Genomic DNA, 23,619 nt, shown 5'->3' on the forward strand with positions numbered 1-23,619 from the left:
CTGAAATGAAAATGTACATGATATAAAAAATGTTGTCATATGGCAATCAAACTGCAAATTACTTTTTCAGCAATTTAAAAAAAAATTTCCACATCTACCTCATAGCTTCCCAAGAGATTTCCGGGAGATTATGATGCTTCTGTGCAATTGTTTAAGCCTGTTTTTATTCAGCCCCCAGACATAAAACTATAGGGAAATTTGGCCTCTCAGATCATTCTTTCAGGGGGCAATTAGTTAACAAACAGTGTTGTATTAGTTTCAGCTGTACCATACAGTGATCCACATTTTCCTAGGACACTTTACGCTCATCACAGTAAGTGTACCCCTTAACCCTGATCCCCTAGTTACCTATCCCCCTAACCCACCTCCCTTCTGGTCACCAGCAATTTGTTCTCTAGAGTTAAGAGGCTGTTTCTTGGTTTGCCCCCCCCCTCTCTCTTTCCTTTGCTCATTTGTTTTGTTTCTCAAATTCCACATTGAGTGAAATCATATGGTGTTTATCTTTCTCTGACTGACTTATTTCTCCATGTTATTGCAAATGCCAGACTTCATTCTTTTTTATGGCTAAGTAATATTCCCTTTTGATGCCGTTGTTTTCAGACTTCTTTTCGAGGGCATGATGGTAATGCAATGGAGTTCCTTCTGCAAATGAACTCTTGTACCAAAACCCCAGATGAACATAATTTGGATATGTGTTGGGGTTCTCACTTCCTTTTATTTTAGGTAAAATTCCCCAGACACCCCTCCTTCTTGCTATCCTACACATCTCCACAGCCTGATGAAGCCATGTCTAGGATAGTCATGGGGTCCCCTCAGTTTCTGGCTCCTGGATGTTTTCTCTCACATCCACCCTGGTGCCAAGCTCAGCCACACTTGTTTCCATTGGGGTAGCCATTGTGGCAAGCATTGTGTGAGTTTCACAGATCCTTAAGATTTCATGGAGGTCAAAAGGCTGTTCACTCTCCTGTTAGGCTCATTCCTTTGTCCTCTGTCTTCTCCCACACCCTGATTCTCCCGGAACTCCCAATCCTTTTCCTTGCACCTGGACTACCTGAAGGTGCCCCCTGCTCTACCTGGCCCCTCCCCACTGAACATGAACTTTCTCCTGGTTCCTGAAACACTCCATCTTCTTGCTGCTTAAGCTAGGGATTGGGATCATCCTTTCTTCCTCTCCCTCTCTGTGTCCCATGTCTAAATATGAAGACCTATCTACCCTAAATAATCCCATTTCTCCAGGCTGGATAAAATTCACTATAGGGGAGCTTCTGGTAGAAGAGGGACAGAATGGGGGCACCTGGGTGGCTCAGTGGGTTAAACCTCTGCCTTTGGCTCAGGTCATGATCTCAGGGTCCTGGGATTGAGTCCCGCATCGGGCTCTCTGCTCAGCAGGGAACTTGCTTTCCCTTCCCTCTCTGTCTACCTCTCTGCCTACTTGTGACTTCTCTGTCAAATAAATAAATAAAATCTTAAAAAAAAAAAAAGAGGGACAGAATGGGAGGCCTTTTCTTGGCTATAGGTGCATAGCCAACACCCTGCTTTAAATTTGAGGATCTGTTTACTTGGGATGACTTTGGAGGTGAATTTAGGGAGATCATGAGTAATGGCTAGAGTCCCCCAAGCCCTCCATAACCATAGTTTCATCTCACAGTCCCCACTGCATCTGCCTCCTCCCCCAACTGCAGGACACAGGACAGCTATGGGGCTTCCCACCCAGACTCCCTGACACCTGTACTTCTTCTGACCCATTCTCTACATAGCTTTCAAGGCTGGCTTTCTAAAAGTTGAATCAATCCTGTTGTTCCCAGCTTTGGTGGTCCTCATTGTCCCTTGGCTAAAGACCCAGTTTCTTTACAGGACCTGCAGGGCTGATGAAGGTTTGGGCCCAGCCCCATGACTCTTGTCTCTCCTAGATCCTTGCTCTTCATTCTTGCCACATGGACCTGAGTCCATTCACAGTATCCACACAGGACTTACTCCACCTGGAACACTCGTCATCCCCTTTGCCTGGTGAAGCCCCCCTCTCGGAGCTTTACCTTCCAGTTAGACATCACTTTCTCCAAGATGAGTCCCTGATGTTGTAGGTTAGTCAACAGCATGGGAGTTTTGGGCATAGATAACAATAATGACTGCTCAAACTGAAGGCTTTCCTTGCCAAGACTATACAACAGTTCTATGCTGTCCTGAGAGACCAGCCTGCCCACAGTGGTATCCCCAAAGTCTGGCACAAGCGTGGCCCAAGAAGGTAGTCAGTAAATGTGTGCTGAATGATTGAGTGAATAAACAGCATGCCAAAAGGTTTTTTCTATGTGAAAATAGATCTTGTGATGTTTCATCAAGGAAAGAGTCAACAGACATTGGCAAGAGAACGTACATGATCATTACTGAGGCTGCTGAGGACAGAATTGGAAGGATTAGATGGATTGTTGGAGGAATAAAAATTATATGCATAAAGTGCCGAGTATACTGCCTGGAACCAGTAAGTTTTCCCTAAAGGGTAATTTCTATCCCATGTTGTTCTCTTTGTACCTATTTTCCTTCTCCCCACCAACCTCCAACATTGGATTGAATTAGGGGCAGCCAATGGAGTTCAGAGAAGATAGTTTCTTCCCTTGGGGAGGAAAACTTTCTACAGAATATTCTGGAAATGGAACAGGATCCTTGTGATGGTGACATCCTTACCCTGCAATCATATGGTATTGAAACATCAGCACCATATACCAGAGGGGAGGGAAGGGGGTGGACCAGATGTCTTTTAGGTTTCTCTCCTTCTTAAGGAGGTTCTGAGTCTATTATGTCATCTTTTTTTTTTAAATTTCTTTTGTTGCCTTGATTTAAAATAGGTGTAGAGTTGCTGCATATTCAAATATAAGAAAAATCTCAGGAAAATTATGTTACTAGGAAACCAAAAGGGTTTGGCATTCTTTCAAGAAATTTTCTATTCTGCCACCATATAGTGTTCCTGAGGTTTTGCCAGGCACATTCTTTATCCATGGTCAGTCTTCTTTAGTCTGGACTCCCTTCCACAAAGGCCAAGGTTCAAAATCCCTGAGCACTAAGATCCACTTACTTAGGTATTTAGGTATAGGTATTGAGGTAGAAAGTAGACTTTTCAAACATGCTTCTCAGTCCAGCAGGAATGTAGGACATTTTGAGCTCTGTCAGGAAAATATATAAGATGTCTAGGCTGAAGTTCTCAATATTGGTACTCTGACATTTTGGATCAGCTAGTTCTTTGTGGGAAGTGGGGGGATTTTTTGCCCTGTACAATGTTTTAACAGTGTTCTTGGCCACAAAAGTACTGTTCTAGTAGTACCTACCCAGTTGTGACAACCAAAAAAGTCTCCAGATACAGTCAAAACCACCTCTGGTTAAGAACCACCCACCTAAATAAAAAGGCTAAAAGTCAGTCATTTGTATGTTCTGTTGGTCTAGGTAATTAATGCATGGCACCTGAAATCCGGGTTTTCTGACCTTGCAACCTGGGCTTACAAGGCAGGACCTCAACCTGATAAAGAGCAAAGCTCCAGAAATCAGTTGACCTGAATTCATTTTCTGGACTTTTTGTCTCCAAGTTATTGGCCTTGGTGAGAGCTTTGGTTTCTTCATCTGTGAATGAGGCAACAATAGTATTTACTGTACTGGGTGGTCAAGAGGATTAACTGAAATAACGTTTGCAAAGTGCTTATTACAATGCCCCAGTCTTAAGAAAGTTGTAATTCTTGTGCCTTATTATTGTTTGTGACAAAATTTCCCAGACTGAAAAAGGTAATCTATTCTTTGGCAAATAACTTAAAAACCTGCATGCATTTGTTGTATTAGACAGCATAGTCTAACTGCTGTTACAAACAATCCTGAAGGTTAAGTGGCTGGATACAATAAAAATGTTTTTCCCACCTAGCCAAAACGGATCACTGGTGTTTCTTGTAAGGTTGGTCTCCTAGGTAGCCCCAAGCAGTAGCTCAGGGACCTATTTTCCATTTTATGTCCCCTTCACAAGGATCTTTCCTGAACATGAATTTTCTATGAATTAAAAAAAAAATATGAGGTCAAATAATTTTGAAAAATAATGGACTTACAACTTCTTTTTTTAGAGATTCAAAGTATCCATTTGAGTATGAAGGATTTCTATGAGTTCTGTATTAAGAAACCTGTAGAACTTTGTTTAATCCAATATTCTCTCTCTTCTTTTCCCCTTTTGCTTGTTTGTTTCTTAAATTCCTCATATTAATGAAATCATATGGTATTTGTCTTTCTCTCTATTTCACTCAACATTATACTCTCTAGCTCTATCTATGTTGTCGCGAATGGCAAGATTTTATTCTTTTTCATGAGTGAGTTATTTCATTAGTTATTTCATTGGGGGGACATATATCCATTGTGTATACATACACACACATGTGCACATGCACACACACACACACACACACACACACACACCCCACATCTTCTTTATCCATTCATCAGTCAATGGGCACTTGGCCTGTTTCCATAGTTTGATAATGCTGCTATAAACATCAGGATGCATGGATCCCTTTGAATTAATATTTTGTGCTCCTTGGGTAAATACCCAGTAATGCAATTGTTGGATCATAGGGTAGTTCTATTTTTAACTTTTTGAGGACTCTCCATACTGTTTTCCTGAGTGACTGCACTAGTTCGCATTCCCACCAACAGTGCAAGAGGGTTCCCCTTTCTCCACATTCTCACCAACACATTTTGGTTCTTGGGTTGTTGATTTTAGCCATTCTCTTGGGTGTAAAGTGATATCTCATTGTAGTTTTGGTTTGTATTTCCCTGATGATGAGTAATGTTGAATATCTTTTCATGTGTCTATTGGCTATCTGTATGTCTTCTTTGGAAAAATGTCTGTTCATGTCTTCTGCCCATTTTTAATTGGGTTTTTTTTTGTTTTGGGTATTGAGTTGTGTAAGTTTTTTATATATTTTGAATATAAACTGGTTAGTAGGTATGTCATTTGCAAATATCTTCTCCCATTTGGTAGGTTGTCTTTTAGTTTTGTTGATGGTTTCTGTCATTTCTGCTTTGTACCCTGCTTTTAAAAACCTATTCTGGGGGTGCCTGGCTGACTCTGTCGGTGGAGCATGCAACTCTTGATCTCCGGCTTGTGAGTTTGAGACCCATGTGAGGTCTAGGGCCTACTCAAAAAAAAAAAAAAAAAAAAAAAAAGAAAAGAAAAGAAAAGAAAAGAAAAACAACAACAAAAAATAAAACCTACTCTGGACATCTTTTCATGTCTATTCATATGATTCTTATCTTCTCACCATTTTATTGACTGCATAGCATTCTATTTTATGGATATATCATAAAGACTTGTTTTTTAAATTACATGATTTAAAAAATTTTAAGGGCCAAATGCTCTTACATGGACTCAGGTCTTAAATACACAGAAAAATTTCTGTAGACAGGAAGAAAACAACTTCAGGCTTTGGTGTCATCTTGCAAAACACCTTCATTGCTCACAATTGTTCCTACTATGGTTCCTCTAGGCACAGTTTGTTCTCATTTTTATAGTAAACATAATCTCTAAACAGTTATTCAGAGAATAATCCCTCCATATTATGTTATATTTTATTTGCAAATTTAAACATACCTCCTCCTGATAGGAGACATGAGAAGGGCTCAGCACCATTTATATGGCATTCCTACCAAAATGGCATAATCTGAATCTAATGATGACAAAGCATCAGACAAACCCAAATTGAGGACATTGTACAACATAACTAGCTATTCTTGCAACTTTTCTACAAGTCTGGAGTTATGTCTAAAATAAAGTAAAATTGAATGAAAATGCAGATGTAACTCCTTCATTTTTATTACTGCCCAAAGCCCTAGAAATGCAGCTTGAAATGTTTACTTGGAAATGGTTGACTCATGACTCATTAACCTTCAGAAAAATCACAAAAATTTCGCTCTCTTTGTCAGTGTTGCTTATCACTCACCATCTTTCATGCCTGGCTCTGTCGACACATAATATGTCAGCTCACCACTCTTCCCCATGCTTGCCCTCCTTTCTTGGAATTTGTCTCTCCAGCCACTGGCTCCCGAACATGAGAACACTCTGTGGTATGGTACCTGGTCATGGTTTTGTGTGTATCTATGTCATATTGTCTCCACGTGGATCATAGAGTTAGGACCTTTTTGAATATTCAGCATTTTAGGGTCAGATCAAAACGTAGACATTTTCCTAAAAGCATTTCCTAAAAGCAAGCATTTATTGCTTTTCCTCTTCACCACATCTTAAAAGACACTTAGACTTGAATATTTCCTCATTTCTTCTTAGTTCGGATAATGCTGCCTTTATGCATTAACTTTTGATCCCTATGTCCCTTCTTGCCCTTTCTCTCCCTACTCCCACGATTAGGAAATTTCCATTTGTTAGAAGGATTTCAGAACTTTCATGCTGTTGAAAGACTGGAGTGTGCAGGGGAAGAGTTTAGCTGGGAAACTGAAATTGGTTTGTTTAGTAAAGTGCAAAGAGAGAGGAGGAAAAGAAACAACATGTCCAACATGTTGGGCCAAACAGGCATATGGCAAATTAGAAGCTCTTGAGTATGTTTGGAGGAAGAGAGGGGACAAAAAAGGGATTTAAGAAATGTTGCTGGGAGTTGTGAATTGGAGAGGTGGATATAAAAGGTCTGTGGTGGAGGGGGCGAGTGGGGTGTATTAAAAGAATTGCCCAAAAGGTCAAAAAGCAGCTGATCTTAGAGGGAGACAGAAGGTGACACCCACTGTGCTGCTGGAAGGGTAAGTATTGTTTTCTTCCCAAGGAGTAATGGGAAGACAGGAAGTGTTTTAAACTGGTATGGAGACCCATTGTCAGAGTTCTTTTTCAATAACCTCATGGCTGCAGTGTGGAAAAAGACTTGAGGGACAAGAATGTGTGTGGGGAGGCCAGTAGTCCAGTGAGAAATGATAAACGAGGTTGGTGCAGTGGAGCTGGAGAGAAGGCAGCAGGTTCCAAAGATATTTAGCAGATAAAGTCAACAAGACTCAGTGATGAATTGGAAATGGGAATACGGAGGTGAGGAAGTTGGCCACCTTGTTTTTGAATGCAGGCTAATGTAACAGGATTAGGTGTGCTAAAAGTAGTGGAAGAGGCCAGTTTGGAGACAAGATCATGAAATCAGATTTGGCCTTTCTAGAGGAGGAAAGAATCTTTTTCCTCTCTACCCATTTTAGGTTCATTGGCTGGGGACCTGTGACTTACATTGGGACAAGACAGATTAACGAGAGAAAAACAAACAGATGTTTATTGACATGAGAAATTACACATACACATGGGAGTACCCAGAGGTGAGTAACTCAAAGGAGTGGGTAGAACTTGGGCTTATATACTATCTTAACAAACAAAGAAACAAAAAGAAAACCAATAAAGTTTTCAGAGAAGTGACAAGACAAAGGGAAAGGACTTTGAGTTTCTAAGGCAACAAGTTGTAGAAAGGCAAATATATGGGTAATTAGTAGAAGATAAGGGCCAGTTATTAATTTGTTATATAGGTTCCTTACTGCCATCTCTGAGTGGGTGAAGGTCTAGAGTTGTCTTTGGTGATGAACTTTAATCCATCCTGGTAGAGAGGAGGGGAGAGACACCTTTACCGATTTATGTCCAGTGTTTGGACAAATAGAGGAAATACTGTATCTGCTTCTTCTCAATTGCTTTCAGCTCAAAATAATCCTTATGTCAAAGTGGCATTATTTTAAAGTGGCCTATTCTGCTACCCTTCACCTTGATGTAGGTATAAAATGTTTGTATGAACTTATTAGGGCTGCTGTAATAAGTTACTACAAACCGGGTGGCTTAAAGCAACAGAAATTTTTTCTTTCACAGTTCTAGAGGCTGGAAATTTGAAATCAAGGTATTGGCAGGGTCATGCTCCTGTGAAGGCTCTTCCAGTTTCTGGTGGTTAATCTCTGGCCTTCTCTGGGTTGTAGCTGCATCACTCCAATCTCTGCCTTCATCATCACATGCCATTCTCACTGTGTCTATGTTTCTGTGTCTCCTCCTTTTGTAAGTGCATCTGTCAAATTGGAGGTGGGGCCCACTCTAGTCAGTACAACCTCATCCTAACTATTCCATCTATAGAGGCCCTATTCCAAGTAATATTATACTCACAGTGGCCTAGGGTTAGTTAGCACTTCAACATTGTCTTTTTGGAGGACCCAGTTCAACCCAAAACAGTGTTTGTGCCCCTCCCAAGTGGAGTGGCTAAGTGGTCGGTTGGCTGTGTGGGTCTGTAGTGGTAGGGCTGCAGAGAGGGGGCAGATGGCAAGAAGAAAATGGTGACAATCTCATGTGAAAAGGATATGAAGGAAATCTAAGTGGAGAGCTAGGAGGTGGGGGCCCTGAGAGACAGAAGGCAGAAGAGGACCACAGAGAAAATGTTAAAATGGAATCCAGTATTGGGTGGGATCCTTTAGTTAGACAAGGGGCAGTGTGGGGGCATAAGCATGAAGACCTGAGTGTCCACTTACAGTTGGGGGATTGACTATGGCCATCTTGGGGGTGACTAGGGTGCAAGGGAATGTGTGGCCTTGGGTCTTGAGGGATTTGGGTTTCATGCTGAAGGCTTCGTGTGTAACTCCGAAGACAAAGGAGAACTGTAGTGGGATCCACAAGATCTGATTTGAGTTTTAAACTGAGGCTAGCAAGCCCGCATTGTAAATGGACTGCAGAGGATTTGTGGTGGTTGTGGTGAGTGTGCAACCATCTGCCCTGGCCACCACTCTCCCACACACCCCACTCTGATTCTTGATTTTGACTCTCACCCCTGGCCTTCATGTGGTTTTGCTGACCATCTGGCCTGAGAGGCCATAGGCCAGTTTTAGTTTTATTTATCCATCTTGCCCCTCCTGTAGGCCTGTGGGGTTTCGACAGCTACTTTGTGGTGTTGGGAGAAGGGGGCTGTCTGGACATCAACAAAGCAATGCCCATGAAAGGCAGGTTTTTAGACCAGAAAACATTTACACAACTCTGGTTTTGGAGTCAGGTAGACCTGGGTGCACTTTTTTTTTTTTTTTTAAATAGCTCTATTGAGATATAATTTATATACCAGAAAATTTACCATTTTGAAATGTATAATGACAAGTTTTTTTATGTATTCAGAAAGTTGTGCAAGCATCACCATGATCTCATTTTAGAAAAATTTCATTATCCCCTAAAGAAACTTGCATTTGTGAGCACATCCTAACTCCATCCTTACCTAGCTCTGTGACTGTGGGCAACTTACTTAGCCTCTCTGAGCCCTGGTTTTCTCATCTTATAAGTGAGAATAATAACACACAATTTCATGGGCTTATTTAAGGGGTGAATGAGAGAGCAAATAACACCCTTAGCGCATGGCCTGGCACAGTTTTGGCCCTGGCCCCCAATAGATTTCAGTTCTCTCAACTTAATTTCACCAGCTATTTCTCTGTCAATTTAGTCAGAAACCACTCTGAATAATTAATTATTCATGAATCATTGTCGCAGCATCCACAATTTTTTTTGACAAGCTTGCAGTCCTTATGCTTAACCTAATGTTTTTTGTACATGTGCGTGTGCACACGCACACACACACACACAAATACATAAACACACCACACCTCATAAATGCACACACACACACACAAATATGCTAATACAATGCACATAGAACTAAGCAAGCTTTGAGAGATTCAGAGAATTTCTGGAATATTTCTATGCTTATAAAGCTAAAGTGTTCTTAATTGTGTATGTGTATTTTTTCTCTCTCTCACTATATATATCTGTGTATACATATGTATATATATAGTGCATATATATATATATATATATATATATATATATATATATAGGTAAGGTATATAGATAAAGTATTTACTGTCTCTATAATCTTGAGTTAATAATAACAGTTTCTTGGGCTATTCCCATGTACCAAGTCTACGATTAAGTATTCTTACATGTTTCTTTATTTTTCCCTTAACCCTGAAAGTTAAAGTCACTTTCATATCACAAAGTAGGAATTATAATCACCTCCCAATTTGTGGGGAAGGAGAAGGGAGGTCCTGTGAAGTTGAGTTTCTTGTCCAAGAACATGTAATAGCAAATGGAGTCAGGATTTGAACCCAGGACCTCCCCATAATGATGGGTATCAAATAGCTTCAAATTAGGCTCTCTCCAGATGCTTGTAGGAATCTGCTTTTAGAAGACAGGTAAGCTGCTTCTCAGAGACATCAGTGGGTGATAAGGCTGGTCATGACCACAGAGTTACTCCTACTGTGGCAAGAGCTGCCAACCTTAATGGCCTAAGCATCACTCTCAATCCTGGGAAAATAGCGGAATCCTCCAGGGAGCTTTAAAAATATCTAGATTTTCTGGCTCCACTCCAGTTTGCTTATAGCAGAATTTTCTAGGATGGATCTTAGTATCTCTGAAAAGCTTCCAAGAGACCATTTTAGAAAGAAAATACAGATACTATCAAATCCAGGAGTACAACAAAATATAGACATTTTGAAATTTACATTTTACTACCAGCAAAGTGGGTACTCAAATGATAATTTGGGGAGGAAAGTTGTACAACACATGACAGGTGGTGGGTGAATTAGTTAGGGCGCCACTGACTGTTGTACATAGCAGTCCATCATCCTCTATGGCTTAACACAATAGAAATGAATTTCTCGCTCATAAGTGGTCCATGGTGGGTAGTCCTGTTTGACTTGTAGCTCTTTTCCAGGAATCCGGGCTCCCTCCATTCTGTGAGCCTCTGACTTTAATACATTTCTTCAAAGCTGTTGGGGAAAGGCAGTTAGGGAGGCTCACAAGGGGGCAGTTTTGTGGGCTGGGCCTGGGAGTAGAGCACAGTGCTTTCCCTATACTTCACCAGCTGGATCTCAGCCTGTGGTGATGTCTGAGCACCAGAGAGGGTGGCACATGTTGTCTGCCTACTCTGGGGAGGATGAAGAAAGGGGTTAGGTGAACTGGTAGCCTGTCTCCATCCCAGTGGATTAATTTCTAATTGATAATAATAAGGCAAACAACCTAACCAAAAATGGGCAGAGAATAAGGACAGAATGTTTCTAGAAGTGCAAACCCAAATGACTCATGAACAGTAAAGATGCTCAAGCTCTCTGGTAGAGAGAGAAATGCGAAAACCGGTGACAATGGGTGATCAGTTTCCACCTATTGGATTAAGAGACATTAAAGCCTGGTAATACTTACTAACTGTGGGAAGCAATAGAGGATATGGTTCCACACAGTTGGGAGAGATGTAGATTGCTGCAATATTTTGGAATTAGCAATGAAAATAAAAAACACATTATTTCAACCTAACAGTTCCATTCCAGAGTCTCTCTTCCATAGAATAAAAGCAGGGTGTATGGATTGATACGTCCTAGGATGTTTACTGCAATGTTATTCATAGTGACAAAAATAGGATATGAAGTTCCCACCAATAAGGGAATAATTTAATGGATTGTAATTATCAACAATATGGGATGTTCTGTAGTTTTAGGAAAGATGACTAAGAGTTATGCCTATGAGATATTATTAAATGAGAAAATCAAGTCAGAGAAATGTATATGATTCTTTTTTTTTAAAGGATAAATCAAAGGATAATCTGTCTCCCTTTTAAACTTCTTATTATTGTCATCATCAACCTGTGCCTGTCTGCATATTTACCATGTGATTGATGAATACAGAGAACAGATGTTAGCTGAGTAAGGGGACAGAGGTGGAAAGAAGGTAACCCTCCCCAATACTACATTTAAAGAGGTAGCAATAAAAAACAGCATGGGTGTGATGACCACATAAAACTTATATGCATGTATAATATGTCTTCCTAAAGAAACGTATGAATTTATGGTCACAGATGTGTCAGTGGTAATTATTGCAAGGTGGAATTTCAGGTGAGTTTTATTATCTTCCTTATATCTTTATATATTGTTCAAATTTTTACCAAAAAAAAAATTTGTTTCTTTTATTAACAGGAGGGAAACCAATGAACATTTTCATATTTTAAAAAAGGGTTTCCTGAATAATTCTGATAATTAGCCACACTTTATTATCAGGGATTGATTTAGGAAGCTAAAAAAGTGGAATTTCAAGCATCAGAAAGCAGCATATTAAGAAACCACTTCTGTCGGAGGGGGTCTTGCTGGGACCCCAGAAACTATTCCCCATGGATCATTTCCTACCTACAGCATGCTAAGGCTGACTCTGAGGAGAAATAATGATCAGCTGGGCTGTGAGGTGTCTTCCTTTGGAAAGGGAAGAGTCTGGGGAAGGTGAGGGATTGAGGGATTGACTCCTGGTAGGTGTCAGTTTGGGGTTCAGGTGCAGGCTCTTAACACCTGAAAGTTCTCGGTCAAGGACAGGACACCTGGTGGATAGATGGGTGGCAGAAAAGCAGTGATGCTCAAGGTGGGGAGCAGGGGTATGGTTGCCAAGCAGACTGGACCTTGGACCTGTTACTCCACCTGCATGGACCCAAGTTTTCTCATTAGGAGTGTGAAGATAATGCTGTCTTTCTCGCAGGCTTGTGGTAAAGAAGGGAGGTGATGCATGCGGATGCTGGCGGTGGCCCAGCCAGTTTTGCATGTGTATTAGCTTGTAGGAAGAGCTCAGGTCATAGTCCTGTGAGAGCCCTTCACTCAGCTCAGTGGGTAATGGGAGAGCAGAGGAGGGAGGAGCATCAGCAAGGCTGTCTTCTGTAGCTCAAGGAAGTGCGGGCCACTGGGAAAGGGCAAAGGCAGAGCAAGCTTGGCAGAGAGGCTCTGCATCTTCAATCCCCCTCAACCCCTGGACTCAGCTTCTTGTTCTTTCCCTCTCCCAACCCCTCCATCAATTCTTGTGGATTAGAATTAGGTGAGTGTTACAGACCAAATGTTTGTGCCCTCCCAAACCCCCTTCCAAATTCATATGTGGAAGCCCTAACCCTCAGTGAGGTTGTACTTGGAGATGGGGCCTCTAAGGAAGTAATTCAATAAGGTCTTATAGGGTAGGGCCCTGATCCAATAGGATTAGTGTCCATTTCAGAAGGAATAGGAGATGGCTTGCTTACTCTCTTAGCTTATGCACCGAGGAAAGGCCAGGTGAGGAGGTAGCAAGCAGGTGGTTATCTGTAGCTCCTGAAGAGAGGCCTCCTCCAAAACTAAGCCCTGCTGGAACCTTGACCTTGACCTTCGACCTTCCAGCCTCCAGAATTGAGAAAAAGAAAATTCTAATGTTTGAGCCATGCAGCCTGTGGCATTTTGTGAGGCTTTAGTTGTAAATAATAAGAACATTTTATGCCATTTACTATTGACAGTGTGCTAATCAGGACTGACATAGAACCTATGACTTTCACAAATGTTCTGAGCCCAGCAAAGAGACAGATGAATAAATAGGCTGGTGGTCTGCCTGAAAGAGGAAGTGCAGAGCACTCTGGGAGCCAAGAGGAAGGCATGGAGATCTAATCTAGCACATGTGACATAGGGTCTACCAACTGGGTTCTAGTACTGTTTTAAAATGTGGGAAATCTACAAAAATCTAGGCTTCCCTCTTCGCTTGAAAAATCAAACTCTGGTCATACAGGGCCTGCATTTTCACAGCTGCCACCTTCAAAGACACTGTTCACCACTGTTCACCACTGTCCCTGCTACACCCTGTTGTCTCCTTGCTCAGTTAGGTGTCCTCACTTAAGTTGCCTGTTATGTGGGATCCCTGGAATAAGTGTTGCCCTTTTTTTTAAAAGATTTTTTAAAAATTTATTTGTCAGAGAGAGAGAGAGAGAGAGAGAGAGAGAGCGAGCAGATGCATGGATAACTGCAGGCAGAACAGGAAAGCAGGCAGAGGGAGAAGCAGGCTCAAGGAGCTCAATGGGGGACTCGATCTCAGGACCCTGGGATCATGACCTGAGCTGAAGGCAGATCCTTAACCCACTGAGCCACTTAGGCATCCCAAATGTTGCCCTTTTTTTATGCTCATAAGTGTGCACAGTTAATTGTGGTTCTCCCCTGCTGTGGTGGCCACAGGTTAACTCAAGATTGACCCCAAACCAAAATGATGCTTACACAGTAAAGGTCTCTTGGTACTATCTTTTATCACTCAGGAAATTTCAGAGCTGGGAGAGTGTTTGGGGCCAGGTCTTCTAAACATCTCCTTCCCCATTTTGGAAACAGACACCCAGAGAGGCAAAGTCATCCACCTCAGGTCACACAGCTATAGAGTACGTAGCCAGAATGAGAGCCCAAGTTCCCTGATGCTTAGCCTGCTGCTTTTCCTATTGAATCATTTTTTTCCTCCCTCTTATCTTGATAGAAAAAGAAAAGTGTCAATTTGCCACATAGAATTGGGAAAGTATTGTCATGTGATATTTAATCCATGTTTGCCCCTCCTTTTTTTCAACACTGTCGGAGGAAATTATCAAAAGAAAATTATTGGAAAGTGTTAGCCGTGTAATACATGGCTTCCAAGCCCATGAGCACAGATGTCCACTGGCAAAGTTGAAATAAAATTGGAAGAAATTAAAACTCGTTTTGTTTTCCAGGCCCTGGTAATAAAAAATTCTTGCTGCAGATGAGTGCTCAGGCTCAGTCTCTTCCCTCTTATTATCAAACAAAAGCAGAACACAACAAAAATAGAAACTAATGCAGAAATCTGCTCTGGTTTCTTCTTTTGTGTACCAATGTTTTTGTTGGTCAAATCACATTATGGAACAATCATCACAATGGCTTATCTTTCTCAGCCCCAAAGTACATATTAAGGATGTGAAGGGAGGTCTTTCATAAAGCAGGATGGGATGAGAGTTCTGTCTTTTTGGGTCTCTGTGCCCCAAACTGGTGGTAGAGGGAGTAACTAAGCATGAAATCCATCAGAGAATGAACGAATGAGAAGCCATGTCAGCTGGCTTTGGGCTTTGGAGCCAGACTTTCCGGGTTCCAGTCCCAGTTCTCTCATTGACTAGCAGTCTGACTTTGGGCGAGATACTTAACCTGTTGGTGCCTTCATTTCCTGACCAGAGAAACAGGGCTGATGATTCCAATTCCTGCCTTCCAGGATTATTTTGAAGATCGAGAACATTAAGTCCTAAGGTCTTGCTTGATAGCTGGTAGCTGGACCATCACAGCAGGTGACCAAGACGCTCATTGACCTAATTGTGGTCAGGCTCCTCTGAGCCCTCTGTTTGGTTAGGCCTTGACCTTGGGTTTCTGTGTCTTGTTCTTGCCAAACCCAGTTTTAGAATCCTGAATCTTGCCAAGTCAGTTTAAAGAAATCCCTCGTCCGTGATATGTGATCACCCTTGATACATGATCAAATTCTTTATTCCCCACACCCTTGGTATCTGATCACCCTGACCTGTCTTCAGGAAGAATCCTGTTAAGTCAGTTTAGCAAGAATCTCCTCCCTGTGATGTCTCCTCTTAGTATTTTTCCATCCACTGACTCCTCACTCTGCTCATTGGCTGTAAATCCTTACTTGTCCTTGCTGTTTTGGGAGTTGAGCCCAGTCTCCCTCCCCAATTGCAGTACCCCCATTGCAGCATGCAGGGTTTCTAATGTTCAGTCTTTCAGTTAATTTTTGCAAAAAGCCCACGGGTAGGCATTATTACCTAATTTCACAGATGAGGAACTGAGTAAGAATGACTAAATGGCTGCCCAAAGTCAAGCAGCGTCTAAGTGTCGGGGAGGGAGTTTGAGGTTAGAGCCTGTGCCCATGCTCCTCTGGTGCTATGGGAGGTTTGATGAGTGGTAGCACAGATGAAGGATGAGATGCAGGAGGAGAAGCAGGGAAATGGATCTCATATTCAATTGTAACATAGGATCACCTACACGGGAGTCTTTGAGGCATTGTTGATTGTTGGAGGCTTGGGGTCAGACCTTCCTAAGCAGACATACCATGCTGAAACCTTTGCCAGGCTGGTAAGGTTGAGAGGGGAGATGAGAGGGAGTGGGGTGCATGTGTATGTCTGTGTGTGTGTGTGTGTGTGTGTGTGAGAGAGAGAGAGAGAGAGAGAGAGAGAGAGAATGAGAAAGATGAGATACATTTTCTGCATTGTCTCCTGTACTCCTTCAGAGAGGGTTCCTAGCCCCTGGGCTGGTGTCCAGACTCCATGGCCTATTGTGTCAACCCCACTCTCCTTCATGAGAGGGTCACCCTGGCCAGTGAGGCCCTAGAACACCAGAGCTAGAGGTTGTCTGGTCCAAGTTCTTCAGTTGTGGAGACCCAGAGAGGTTAATTTGATTTGTTTAGATTCATGGAGACGCAGAGTTGGGTCAGAAACTAGATATCTTGATGTATTGATCCATTCTGTAAATACATATTGAGCATGTACTCTGTTCCAGAGACACCAGCCTTTTAGGAACCTTTTAGAAGCCTACCTTCCCCAGTTGAGTACAATTCCATCTCTTTTCTTAACTCATCACTGGACAATTTCTAGGCCCCAGGCCCTGCCAGGGACAGTGGTGGCATCTGATGAGGTCTTAGCAACATGGAGATTATAATGAGCACGCTCCCCCTGATCCCAGGCCTCCCAGGTGGATGGGTGTGGCCATTGGCCCCCACTGCCCTTTTCCAGACCTCTGTTTCCCTCTGCCTTTCTGCATCCCCGCATCCACGTTAGGGGCCTCTGTCATTCACGCCAGCAGCCTCGATTTTCCTCCCTCTATCAGTGCACTTCTGGGCTATCTGCAGTCTCCCTCTTTCCAAAGGATTAAGTGGCTTGTCCAAGGCTGCATGCCAGTTCCATCACAGGCTCCAGTATTTAGACTTAGACTGGGGATGGTCCCATGGGGGAGGGGAACAATCTATTATTTTTTGAAAGCCTACCAGAAATGTCACATATCCTGTATGTACATTCCTTTCTTTTAGAAGTTTAGGCTTAAAACAAAACAAAACAAAACAAAAAACCCTTGTGCCTAGTGCCTTGCTTTCCTACCCAGCTCTGCCCTTTCCACACATTCTCTTTCCCACATCACCACCTTGGCCTCCATGCCTTTATGTTCTGTCCATTAAAGAGACCTGAGTTTGATTTCCAGCCCCACCCCTCAACAATGCTGTGACTTTGGGCAAGTTGCATAATTAACATTTGAGGCCTCAGTTTCCCCTTCTGTAAAACTGGAAACCGTTGGTGAATCCATATTTGAATTGCAGGGCAGGTATGTAAAAATTGTTAATTTTCTTCCCCTTAGATTGTCCCAAAGGATTCCTTCTCAAAAGAAAAGGAAATCCATTTTTCCCCCCATTTCAGAACATTGCCACTCTTTTATTATGCTGCGAGTAGGGTTTGGCACCAAGAAGCCAGGTTTGGGCTACCCTTGTGGACCACTTGGTACTGCCAGGCACCTCTTCTGGGCATCAAAGCTGCAGGTCAGCTTTGTGGTCCAGACGGTAGCCTGGCTCCAGAGCTAAGGAGGTCAGCTTGGTGGTAATCTAGTGCAGGCCCCGGTCTCTGAGTGCTGAGCCACAGGTACACCAGGAGCTGGGAGGCAGAGGTTTGGGTAGGAAGCTACTGAGGGGCAGCTGGGTGAAGTGCATCAGACACCATAGCTACCTGCAGGGAAGCCCCCAGCTGGCCCAGTAGACCTCCATGGAAGGCTGAGGTCCCTTGCTGCCTACCGAGCCTTCTGGACTCCATAGTACCCTCTCCCCACACCAGTCCTCACAGCCATCACTCCAAGCATCAGTCTCCTCCCACATTGTCCCACGGCTCATGTTGTCCATCTGTGAAAAATGCAAATACAGTGCTGTCTGAGAATGACGCCTGAGCCCTCACTAGCCTCAGCACAACCCATAGCACCAGGAAGCTCTGTTATAATGCCAGTCACGTGAGTCTGTGGTTCACAGTGGCTTGGCCTGTTGTTACTAAGTGCACATGCCCCATATCCCTATGCCTGCTTTGAGGGGTCCAGAAACATCTGCATCCTGTAATTTAGGATACAGGGGCTCTAGTGCTAGAGGCAGTGTTGGGGGAAAGCCACTCCTTGATTTTTACTATGGAGCTATAAACCCTGACCCCCTCTAAGCTCCAGGATTGGCCCCAGCTCAGGCTCCAATTTCAGAAACATGTCGGACTTCAGACTCATCCACTGGAATAGTCCCAGTGAATACCCCCGAAAAGACTTTCTCTAATGCTTTAAAGCTTAATTCCCTAGTTACAAATTTGTATGATTCTTTTTTGCTGCTGTAGTGTTGGCACAGTACCTGGCAGGTAGTAAGAGCTTAATAGATGTATGTTGAATGAATGAGGTATAGATGACTGTCCAATCAGTCATGTTTATCCCAGTGTGAAAGAGTTTTTAGTCTTTCCTAGTAAATAAGCACGTGGCAAGGCTAGACAAGAGACTGAAAGAGCTCTTGTCAGTTTAGGAGCTAGTCTACTGCAGCCCTACTGATCCTCCAATCAGGGAATGCCAATTTTATATGACTTGCTTTCAGCCACCTTCAGAGCCCAGACAAGGTGGGCCCAAGTGGCCCAGCTCAGAGGGTTCAGAAAATAATAATGTCCCTAAGCTGTTGGTCTCTGGTCCCTTTGGATTCTGTCTTGAGTTGTCTGTACATAGTTCAGGCACCACTGTCCAGGTAGTTGCTGCTGCCCCTCCTGTGAGCAGCCTCAGAAATGGGGTGGCTGCCACCATAGGGCTGGTAAAACTGGAAGGTCTGTGGAGGATTCCCTGGTGATGTGATGCATGCCCACATTGGGAAAAATGGTTACTGGTTGCCTGAATGCCGTCTGCAGAACCCTGGGAGGCAGAGGGAGGACAGAGAGCAAGTGGGAGCTCGTCCCACTCTGCCCAGGGACTTTCTTTCACTGCCTCTTAGAAAGAATGAGACAAAGGCTGACAATCCCATTAGCCCCTGAAGACAGGAGAAAAATTGCCATAGGAGCTGCTCTGCTTAGTATGAAGCAGGAACTTGGCAAATGAGGTGCCCAGACTCAGAGACCCTCAGACCTTGGAGGGATCCTCAAGAGCATCTGTTCTAGCCTTCTCGTTTTAGAGGCACATCACTTAATGTTCAAACAGCGGGGGATTCTCTTGTTATCTTTTTGTTATTGGTTTTACCTTCATTCTGCTGTGGTCAGAGGACACAATAGGATTTCAGTTCTTTGGATTGCGTCAAAACTGGCTTTATGGCCCCATGAATGATTAATTTTGATAAATGTAAATGTTTGGTAAACTTAGAGAAACATGTGGGTCCGAAAGTTGTTGGGTGCCAACATTCTTTGTGAATTAATTAGATCAAGTTTGTATATTATAGTATTCAGATATTGGATATTTTTGTGATTTTTTTTCCTGCTTGTTCTGTCAGTTACTGAGAGGCATATTAAATTTTCCATCATAACTCTGGAGTGCATACATATTTTTAAATTCTGCCAAGTTTTGCTTCATATTCTTGAAATTGTGCTATGAGATACAATCGAATTTAGAATTCTATGGCCTCCTGGGGGGCTGAATCTTTATTTTTTTTTTTTTAAAGATTTTGTTTATTTATGACAGAGAGAGAGAGTGCACACACAAGCAGGGGGAGCAGCAGACACAGGGGGAAGCAGGCTTCCCTCTGAGCAATGAGCCTAATGTAGGGCTAGATCTCATGACCTCCACCAGGAATCATGACCGGAGCCAAAGGCAGACAGATGCTTAGCTGACTGAGCCACCCAGGCCCCCTGGTGGGGCTGAATCTTTTTTGCTTTTGTTTTGTTTATTTATTTACATGTTTATTTATTTAAGTTATTTATTTTTAAATCTTATTTTATTTTTTCAGTGTTCCAAGATTCATTGTTTATGAGCCATACCCAGTGCTCCATGCATTACATACCCTCTTTAATACCCACCACCAGGCTCACCCAACCCCCCCACCCCCCGCCCTCCAAAACCCTCAGTTTGTTTCTCAGAGTCCATAGTCTCTCATGGTTTGTCTTCCCTTCCGATTTCCTCCAACTCCCTTCTCCTCTCCATCTCCCCATGTCCTCCGTGTTATTTGTTACGCTCCACAAATAAGCAAAACCATATGATAATGGACTCTCTCTGCTTGACTTATTTCACTCAGCATAATCTCCTCCAGTCCCATCCATGTTGATACAAAAGTTGGGTATTCATCCTTTCTGATGGAGGCATAATACTCCATTGTATATATGGACCACATCTTCCTTATCCATTCGTCTGTTGAAGGGCATCTTGGCTTTTTCCACAGTTTGGCAATTGTGGCCATTGCTGCTATGAACATTGGGGTACAGATGGTCCTTCTTTTTACTACATCTCTATCTTTGGGGTAAATACCCAGTAGTGCAATTGCAGGGTCATAGGGTAGTTCTATTTTTAATTTCTTAAGGAATCTCCACACTGTTTTCCAAAGTGGCTGCACCAACTTGCATTCCCACCAACAGTGTAAGAGGGTTGCCCTTTCTCCACATCCTCTCCAGCACTTTTTGTTTACTGTCTTGTTAATTTTGGCCTTTCTAACTGGTGTACGGTGGTATCTCAGTGTAGCTTTGATTTGAATCTCCCTGATGGCTAACACATGAACAGACACTTCTCCAAAGAAGACATACAAATGGTGGACTGAATCTTGATCATTATTAGTCTTTCCTCCTTATCTCTAGTAATGTTTCTTGCCTCAAAGTCTACTTTGTCTGATATTAGTTCAGTTCTGCCATTTTCCTTAGGTTTATGTTTATATGGCATTTCTTTTTCCTTACTTCTCTTGCCCTTGTATTCTGATATTTAAAGTATGTCTTTTAGGGGCACCTGAGTGGCTCAGTGGGTTAAAGCTTCTGCCTTAGGCTTAGGTTATGTTCCCAGGGTCCTGGGGTCGAGCTCCACATCAGGCTCTCTGCTCAGCAGGAAGTCTGCTTCCTCCTCTCTCTCTGCCTGCCTCTCTGCCTACTTGTGATCTCTGTCTGTCAAATAAATAAATAAAAACTTTAAAAAAATAAAGGATGTCTTTTATAAGCCATATATAGTTGGGTTTTATGATAATTTCTGTCTTTTGATTGACCTTTTAGGACCATTGTATTTTATATAATTATTGATACAATGGGTTTAATTTTACCATCATACTTTTCTTATTTTCTTTTGTTCCATCTGTTCTGTATTAGTTTTTCTCTTTTTCCTAACCTTCTTTTGGATAAATCAAATATTTTAAACATTTTCAAATTTAAAAATTTTTATTGATGTGAAATTCATATAACATAAAATTAGCCATTTTAAAGTAAACAATAGGGACTCCTGGGTGGCTCAGTTGGTTAAGCCGCTGCCTTCAGCTCAGGTCATGATCCCAGGGTCCTGGGATCGAGTCTCGCATTGGGCTCCTTGCTCAGTGGGCAGCCTGCTTCTCTCTCTGCCTCTGCCTGCTTCTCTGCCTGCTTGTGTTCTCCCACTCTCTCTCTCTAACAAATAAATAAATAAAATCTTAAAAAAAATAAAATAAAATAAAGTAAACAACAATTTAGTACATTCATAATGTTGCACAATCACCAACTCTCTCTAGTTCCAAAACATTCTCCTCACCTTCAGAGGAAACCCCATACCACTAAGCAGTCACTCCCCTTTTACCTCTCCCCTTCTTCGTGGTAACCTCAAATGTGCATTTTGTCTCCAGAGATTATGGATAAATCAAATATTTTTATCATTCCAATTCCTCCTTATTATTACTTATTATTACTCATTCTTTTAGTGGTTACTTCTGAGATTACAACACATCCCTGACTTACTAGATTTTACTTTAAATTAGAACTTTTATAGCTTCCAGGGCAAAGTACCTGTTTTAGACATGCTCCAATTTTTTTTGTCTCCTCATCCCTGTGCAACAGCTGAGAGCTAAAGTTAGCTTGCTAAACTCTTAGGTTCTTCTCTCTACTTGGCTCTTTACCTGCTCACCCTGAACTAACTATGAATCAGCACAAACATTGTGGGACAAAGTGATGGCAGTGTCCAACTCAGTCGCTTCAGTTGGTTCTTTTCTTTCTGAGATCCTGTCTCCTCGAGCCTGCCTGCCAGGGTCTCTTTCCAGCTCTTCCCTCTGTCCCTCCTTTCCTCCCCTTTTCTCTCCTTCCCTCCCTCCTTCCTTCCTTCCTTTCTTTCTTTCTTTCTTTCTTTCTTTCTTTCTTTCTTTCTTCTTTCTCCCTTCCTTCCCTTCTCTTCCTTTCCTTTCCTTTTGCATCTTGTCCAGCTTTTTGAGATGTTCTCAGTGAGAGAGTTGGTCTGCAACAAGTTACTCGCTTTATCAGGAACAGAAATCTGGCTCCCTCCCTTTATAGCAAGGAAGCAGAGGTCTAGAGGGGAAGTGGTTGTCTAGTTTTGTGCTGCTAATTAAGGGAGAGCAGGAATTGGAACTCTGGTCTCCTGACGTCCTTGTCAGTGTTGTTTCTACCACAGCATGTTAGGCAACAAGGGGATCTTAGTCTATCAGACACTCACCCAAGCTATCATTCCCCTGTTAAACACTTATTTCTGCAGGACTTGCTCTGTGCAAAGCATTGGGCAAGTAAAGTGTCTTTTTTTTCCTGACTGCTTTCAAGATATTCTCTTTGTCTTGGTTTTCAAAAGCTTTATTATGATGTGTGGAGGTGTGAGTTTCTTCGTATTTTCTCTGCTTGGAGATCACATATCTTCTTAAATATATAGCTTGAGATTTTTCATCAGCTTTAGAAAATTCTCATTCATTGTGTCTTCAAACATGTCATCTGCTTCATGTTTTTCTCCCTTTTATTTGGAGATGCCAATTACATGCATGTAATACCTTCAAGAATTACACAGCCTTGGCGGGGCAGGGGCGAGCGGGGATCAGGCAAGTATATTATTTAAGAAATACATTTAGCTGCCTGTTGCAGAGACACAGAATAATAGTGGCTTAAATAAAATGGTTTATTCCTCTTTTATTTAACAGGCTGGAGGTAGGCATCCCAGTGTGTGTGGTGGCTCTGCTCCTCAGTGGCTGACCTGATTTGCCTGAACCGATATGGCTTTTACTACATCTCTGCTCCAGTCAGATGGTTGGAAGAAGTGGGTAAGAAGACTGTATAACATCTCTCTTCAGAGTTTCTCCCTGGAGGTTTTCTATCTCACTTCTTTCACATTCCATTGACTAAAATACAGTCATTGGTCAGAACTAACTGCAAGGGATGCAAGGAGATGTAATCTTTATTCTGGAAGGTCAATTCTTATGTTAATATTTAGGGAGTCTATTGCTATGAGAGAAAAGGAGATACTAAATATTGGGGGACAATTGGCAGCCTCTTGCCCAGCAGTTAATCATAATACAAGACAACAGGTGTCTCAGAAGAAGAAATTGGAAAAGGTGTCAGAAAGAAACATCTGACTGGATATTGAAGTGTGGATAGGAGTTCACTGAAGAAAAAAAAAATGATCAAATGATACTCTAGGCAGGGATACTGGGAGAAGCAGTTGATTGCTGAGAGCAGAGCCCACATATCTTCTTTCATCTTTCTAACCCTGACACATAATTGCCTACTGTATCACTCTCGTCAAGTAGAATCAATTGTGAGAGCAGAAGGTGAGGGAGGTTTTCACCCTGGAGACTGGAGGCATAGTGGAACTGGAAAGGCAGTCATTAAGTGTCATTGTGGGGATGGGAGAGGATTCTGGCCACTGCAGATGTATTGAGATTTAAGGTGGAAGCAATTGAAATTGCTCTGCAGGCAGCTG

The 23,619-nt window shown here is 42.4% G+C and overlaps 1 long non-coding RNA gene across 2 annotated transcripts in view; it reads left to right on the plus strand.

Annotated features, from left to right (window-relative positions):
• Positions 1 to 23,619, plus strand: part of LOC131836284 (uncharacterized) — a 204,195-nt gene that overhangs the window by 16,002 nt on the left and 164,574 nt on the right. For both annotated transcript variants that reach the window (XR_009355574.1, XR_009355575.1), the window contains exon 3: positions 22,841 to 22,960. This is a non-coding gene — a long non-coding RNA (uncharacterized LOC131836284). The remainder of the gene's footprint in view (positions 1 to 22,840; positions 22,961 to 23,619) is intronic.

The sequence above is a fragment of the Mustela lutreola genome, chromosome 7 (genome assembly GCF_030435805.1).
Source record: "Mustela lutreola isolate mMusLut2 chromosome 7, mMusLut2.pri, whole genome shotgun sequence".
Lineage (NCBI taxonomy): Eukaryota > Metazoa > Chordata > Mammalia > Carnivora > Mustelidae > Mustela > Mustela lutreola.